Source organism: Cephus cinctus, unplaced genomic scaffold (genome assembly GCF_000341935.2).
Source record: "Cephus cinctus unplaced genomic scaffold, Ccin1 Ccin1_scaffold0153, whole genome shotgun sequence".
Classification (NCBI taxonomy): Eukaryota; Metazoa; Arthropoda; class Insecta; order Hymenoptera; family Cephidae; genus Cephus; species Cephus cinctus.
This window is the reverse complement of record NW_014332881.1, coordinates 760762-768014: the sequence shown is the minus strand read 5'-3', so window position 1 is coordinate 768014 and position 7253 is coordinate 760762. Positions and strand designations below refer to the sequence as shown.

General features: G+C 41.6%; 1 protein-coding gene across 3 annotated transcripts in view; it reads right to left on the bottom strand.

Annotated features, from left to right (window-relative positions):
- Positions 1–7253, bottom strand: part of LOC107263500 (protein abrupt) — a 57664-nt gene that overhangs the window by 25721 nt on the left and 24690 nt on the right. The window lies entirely within an intron of this gene.

Below are 7253 nucleotides of genomic sequence, written 5' to 3'. Positions count from 1 at the left end.
TGACAAATATATATATATATATATATATATATATATATATATATATATATTAGCCTCCACTATCTTTAAACATTTTTAGATTCATATCAACAGATACCGACGACCCGGTAAAGGAGGAAACACTCCGAAGCAAACTACCCCTAAGTCCTCTCTATCGTCTATCTACCTAAAACATATAAGCCGTGGTAGTAAAGATTGATATATCCTGTCGTCTCATGTTTAATTCACGCGCCGTAATAATGTTTTTAGCCTAAGAAGTCGAGAACCCTTTTCCCATTCATGCCCATAAAGAGCATACGAGTAATTTTCGTCTAACACTATACCCTGTGACTAGCATTTTCAGGGAAAACTTAAAAATTGCTTCGCTCAAATTCCAGGTCCTCGTGTTAAATGAATTAGCTACGAAAAACAAGCATCTTCGGTTACTCGTGATATTACAATTTTTACTCATCTTCACCCTCCGCCACTTACCCGCCCTTTGTTTCGATCATACGATCCTCCCTTATCAAAGCATTTTTTATCCCTCTCACTTGTATCCGCCCCCAGACTAATATCCACGTAACACGATAGGACCGGATAGTTTACTCAAAGCCACTTCGGATGATATTCAAAGTGACGACTGTATAAGCAGGCTCGAAAGCATCTACATCTTTGAGCGTACGCCTTTAAAATGACTAGCCGGGCGTGAGTTTCATATAATTTCGCAATCGAGACTAATTAATGTCCGAGACTTTTGAATATCGTTCACCCGCGTAATTAATTACGACATACCTGCCTGAAGTTATTGGGAAATATCGTATTCACTGAATTATTTCATATTTTCATTCAATTAATGTTATACCCGCGTACTAAGGGCACTTTGTTGTTTCCCTCATTCCACCGAAATATAAACACGGTTTAATTGAAATTTTCGTATAATGAATAGAGCCAAGTAAATTAACTAACTAATTAATTCGCATTACACTGATAAGGAGCGAATTTTCGTCAAGTTAATGCGGGTGATTAATGAATTTAATTCGTTTATTTCGAAAATCATGGTAATTTTTTACATATTTGCGAATTGCCAAGACGTATATTTTGGAAGTAACGGAAAATTTCACGTGTTAAGAAAAGCTCTTTGATTTACATAGCAAAAGCTGTGCTTGGGCATCGAATAGATATAAAAACATGTGCGTGTCAAAAAATTGTTCAAGAATCATCAATTTTGGAATAATACTTGGATATCGCCGTCTAAACTCCGTCGGGCTGAACTAGCTGCGAGAGCGCACGAATAAACCCAAGCGAGACAAAGGTGTCTGGCTCTGTCGGCAAGGCAGAGAATGCACGGTAGAATTATCGACTGGGTTACAAAGCATTTGCGAACAACGACAACGAGAAACAATCAACCGATACGGTATAAAGGGCGAAGAGGGAGACTCGCGTGTTCCGCAATATTCTCCCGGAGAGACAGCCATTTCTCACAAAGGCCTCAAAGTGCCCGTGTTACAGCTAACAAATGAATTTCTGAAGGAGTCTCCTCCAAGGCGCACCACGATCATACACCGTATAGATCACAGAAACCCGTAGAGCCCTTTCTCCGAGCACAATTCCACCCCCAAGGAATTCACATTGCGCCATCTTCAACAATTTCGCCACAATTCTCTTTCGCGATACGCCTCCATTACGAGTCCCACGTGTCCCGTGTTCCACGAACGTCCAACTTTCCAGACCCAAACAACGAAAAAGAATTTCCGATAAAGATTACGTAGCACGCAAAAAAAAAAAGGACGACACAAACCCTCAAACTGATAAATCGAACACGAACCTCTTTAAACATTTCCGTCCTAGCAATTAGTCAACTTGCCAGCAAGAAGTGCGTACGTAAAAGAATTGGCTGACGTAACCTCCAAATACCTGTGATCCTCAATGAAACAGAAGTTAATACTATTGACATTTGATTAGCTACGAACCACTTAGGTTAGACATCCAACGCGAATGCCACTTCAGTACGTAAGGCAATTCCCAGGTAATTGCTGAAGGGCGTTTCTCCTTAATTTACGAATACGATACGTATGTACACTATGTATAACGTATATGTACGTGCGCGTATATTACATAACGAATTAATGTAATTTCAAAGCACCCTACAAGATATACATGATACTGTCGATACACACGTTTCACAAGCGCAGCATTCGTTACGGACCATGCTGATGCTGAAAATCTCCATTACAAGAGCCCCCCGCGTCCTTCGGCGCTTATCAGATAAATATAGTTATACCCATCGTTGACCGAAGCTAGGACAATCATTAATTAAGGTACCGTATCAATTAAACCCCTAGAAAGGGTCAAAGCCTCTCGTGTCCCACGAATGTATGTCAAACACGCGCCCGTTTGAACTCGTTTCGCGCATGCGCAGAAACCTCCATGGAAATTTCATACCAACGTGAATGCAACGAAGTCCGAGTGGAAGTAGCGAGAGGGAATTCTGGGTAAAAAAAACAGGGGCTCTTTACGCACCGGGCAACGATTGACGTAGGACGTATGTACAAACGTTGTGAAACGTACAAAGAAAAAGGGACTGAAAGATGCAAACATTTTTTTTTTACCAACGTACGCGGCCGCGATTATCCTTTAGGTTGACATTCATTTTTAATTCATGCTCTTTGTCCCATTCGTCCCCGCGGGTTATGCGATCCGATTTGAATTCATAACGTAATATTTGCTCCGTAAAAACGAGCGCGCTTTGTGTGAATTTTTCCCTTTCTTTTTGACTCTGCCTGTACCATGTCGTATCTGTGAAGCTTAACAAACTTTTTTTCCCAACGTTTCTCCGCTCACAGCAAAGTACGAGTCGCTAGAGTTATAACGGGTTTTCATTGTAGACTTTCGACATACGTTTTTTCTTTTCGCCTTGAAAATCGTACGAGAAACAAGCTCGTGTAAGAAATACAAGAGAACGATAAAGAAGGAAAAATTTATTTACGTACTGTACTTGCTTTTATATACAGTCTGCCACCCGGCATCACCACGTTACACGGCAAACTGAACAATCGCGTCTTACAAGCGTATAAACGTCGAATAGCAAAAAGAAAAGGGCAGTTAATTGGTAGCAGGCTTTGTCAGCGCCTTGGTTAAGGGTCAGAGATCGATATGAGAGCTTCCCTATCGGACCGAGCCCATTGTGCCACCTTCTTCTCGCGTGTTACGCTCGCGTCCGCCTACAATAACACCAGCTGTTTGTATCAACGCGTAGCGTGATTCAGGATCGCCAGAGTTGGGTCAGACTGAAAAGTATAACGCGCACTCCGAAGAGCACCAGCTGTGACGTCGAGTAAGCGTGTCAAGACGAGTTCCGATCGTTACCAAAAAAAAATTGATCTAAGTCGAAACGAACATTTCATGACCTTAATTCCGATACACGGTGCCGACTTTACGGGAAGCTGGAAAAATACGTTTTAAGATTGGCGAGACGTTTTCTTTCGACAAAGTTCGATATCTGCCTGTCATAACAATGAAAAGCAACGTACAGCGTGTGTCTGCTGTTTCGGATCCCACGCCAACATCCCCCCCCGGCCCCGGGCCCGACTGGTAAACGTGCCACATTCTCGGAAGTCTAGCTTAGCAGCCGATCTCATCGACCATAAAGGACTAACCTATAGAGTCGAAGCCCCGTGGAAAAATTCGTGGTGGTATATTGAGACACGGGACAATAATATAATAAGAACGCATAAGAGAACGATTTTCCAACTTTTTAGTAAACACTACAGATAAAAAGTCGACATAGAACGAATGGATTGCGAAGGAATGAATTTCAAAAAAAAAAAAAAAGGTTACAAAAAATTTCACGCAACACGCGATAGACACCTGACCATTTGACCAACGTGAAAATAAAAAAAAAATTCCACCATACCGATCTTGCCAGCCGTTAACCCTCTTGTCCCAGCCGCATCTCTTACCAGCTTGCGGTTTTAAAAGTCGTGTTGACGGTTCAACTGGATCGCAACACAAATTACCTACAGGCACCCAGAGACAGGCCCCATGCAGTGTCCCTATACGTACACACACCGCAGAAGAAAACTAATCAATTACCACCATTAATCCGGCCAAGTAAATGCACAGGGTATCGTTACCAGTATATATATATATATAGCAGTAAATAGCTATAGACAACAGTAGAAACCCCCCCTGGACTGCCATACGTTATCACGGGAATATATCAAAGACAGACCGAGTCCAATTAACTTCGGCGATTAATAAGACGTAATGCAGTTGAAGGCACGACGGGAGAGTCAACGACGATGCCCGGGCGTTTCGCTAATGGAATTTCCACCGACAATGCTATTACCGTCACTGCAGAAAGAAAGTAGTCCATAAAGAGAGTACGAGCGACGCTATGTGGAGAGAAGTATCCATTAAGGGATTTTACTATACAGAAACAGAATGCACCATACATTTCCGTTCCCATTAAAGTCCGTTCGAATACGTGAAAAAGACACTGTACCCGACGACTGTGAAACGAGACTTGGCGAAACAAAAGAGAAAGTTCAAAGAACGACCGACTTCACGTAAAGGAAGGAAAAAAAAGAAAAGAAAAGAAATTCAACGTGAATTCGGTCCTAATTGAATATTTCTTAATTTTACCTGATTTAACGTAATTCACTTATCGCTCGTAATACCCGCTCTCCTTATCTCTGTCACTCCCGTCGTTGATCCTCGAGGGAGTGAGAAAGTCAACAGGATCCCTATCCTCTGTTTTTCTTGCATTCAATATCAATGTACATACACCGACACTGGTAACACAATGGCCTTATCGTTAAGGTTTACCTTGGAGAGTAACAGCCGGAGAAACGAGATGCTTATCGGCCGAGAAAAGGATTTTTTGTTTATTATTTTTTTATCTGTCATTATTATTATTCTTATTTCTCTTAATCATTATCATTATCACTAGTCGAACGTTCAGGTATAAAAAGAAACGCAAAGTAGGAACATCGCTATTGCGTATGACAGGACTTTAATAATACTTATGCGCATCGAGAGACGTCGGATGTAATTTATTTACCGACGGGGATTTTATTTTCTAGGACTTGCGTTGGGGTACGTGTCACGTGTTACTTGCGATAAGGTGACGATGCGTCGTTACATTCGAGATAAAGCGTACGTCATCGTGTGATGGTGATTCGGTGCCGTTAGAGTGCGCGTGTCTTTCGTGTATAGCTTGGGTGTATTTTTCTTTTGTCACGTGTTTATTTCCTGTTGTTAAATCATATCGAGCAAGGAGATTGCGCAAATGGGGATTGAAGGTGGGTGAACGACAGTTTATAGCGATTAATGGATAGTTTAATTAATAAACGGCGGGTTGGACACACGCGATTATCAAGCCTATACGCTTATTTAAAATATACGTGTAAAAGTAAATGCCTCTATTTACAATGTCAATGCAGGCAGGATGCTCGGCTGAGCCCGTGACTGGCGCAACGCCGTTTTTAACGTCCAGACGTGAACCCAGAATCCAACGTTACGCACATTGTGTACGGTGCGTAATGGTCGAAATGACTGCCGAGTAGGGAGCGGAGCGACGTAAAAAAAATGAAATCTCAAAAAAAAAAATATGAATAAAATGGCCGATAAAGATATAAAGTGAAAGTAAAGAGAAAAATACTACGCGGAAAGCTTTACCTTATCGCGGAAACATTATCCACGGTTCGTAAGAGTACGTGACGTTAGCGCGTGCTAACTTACCGGAAGTCATTCAAAGACTCTTAACCCGTGTCTCGCGTTGAACGTGGACGAATACCCAAGAGCCATCGCGATAATCGCTAACGGCGGGAATTTCAAAAGTCATCGCGCCGCGTTCGTGTCAAATCGTACGCGACTGTCGTTAAAGTCGCGAAATTCGTTTTGAAAGTTTTGCAAAAATATTTTCAAACCGAAATAACCAACCGGAAGTGCTCCATTAGAGTTCTCTACGGGGGCTCTCGGTGATTTAGACGTTTTTCACAATTCTCGTTACCGTCGCTCGGGCACCCGCTGGATTCTGGATTTATTCGAATCCGGACCTCTCTTTACGGCCTTTTGATTGGTACGCGTGAAACGTCAGAGTGACGTTACACTACGAGCCCCATTAACGTCTGGCACTATCGATCATCGAAGTGTAATTAGCGCGTCGGCCGATACGGACCGAGCGTAGCATCGCCCCACGACCACAGTCTAAGATAATCCGGATGTTATTGGTAGTAACATCCGTATTACCACGGTAATGCACAGTCCAATGGGTTACGTAAACGTTTACTCGTAAATCATGACGTAGCGACATTAACGCGGTAATCTCGTATAGGTATTACGTATTGCACTATACGTACAGCTAAGTATGTACTATTAATCTTTCCTTTTGATGAGAGTCACATTTCGATCAGACGATTGCCGTTGAGCCGCGTCATTTTCGATTTTGAGTGAAAACCATTCGATCGTATTACAACGAACTTTCCAAAATCCAAAAAAAAAAAAAAAACCAATGGCGATAGCCGCACGTATTTTTGACAAGCGTCCCGAATAATATCTACACCGCTTACAAATTTTTGAAAAAAAAAAAAAAATACCCAAAAAAATACATACACATCGGTGACATGCGCGATTGCAACCAGCTTGTACGAAATACGTTTTTCGAAAAGACGCTAAAATTATTTATTTTTTTTTTTCCAAAAATAATATCAAATTTAAGATTACGAAATCGTCTGTTCGAAAATCATGGCGAATGGCCGAGATAGTAAGTATCGATAGGATCCGCCCCGTGTACGTGGACCCGCGGGCCCTTTTATCTCAACGGGCGAATTCGCTCTTACAGCCTAGAGTCTCCAGTTAAACGTTAAATAATATTTAGTACTGACAATAATAGTACTGGGTAAATAGTAGCATCGGTAGTAATAGCGGTACAGTAGCAATAATAATAATAATAGTCGTAGTAGTAGCATTAAGTAGTAGCGGTAATAATAGTAGGTAGTAGTTATCAGTAGTAGCGATAGGTAGTAGCAGTAGTAGTTACGTTTACAGCTAGACGCTAGTTGGATTTACCATTAATCTTTCGATCGGGTACTTTTTCTTTTCTTTTAGCCATGAGTCGAATAAATATTTCTTAATCGAAACGCTTAATTAAGTATAGCTCGCATTATCGACGAATCCTCGGTAATTCTAGTTCGAAACGATCGTCTAAACTCTAGAGGATGAATGTGAAAAGGTTTCGGTTAGGGGGAGTACTGGGAGTGTAGGTGGGGTTG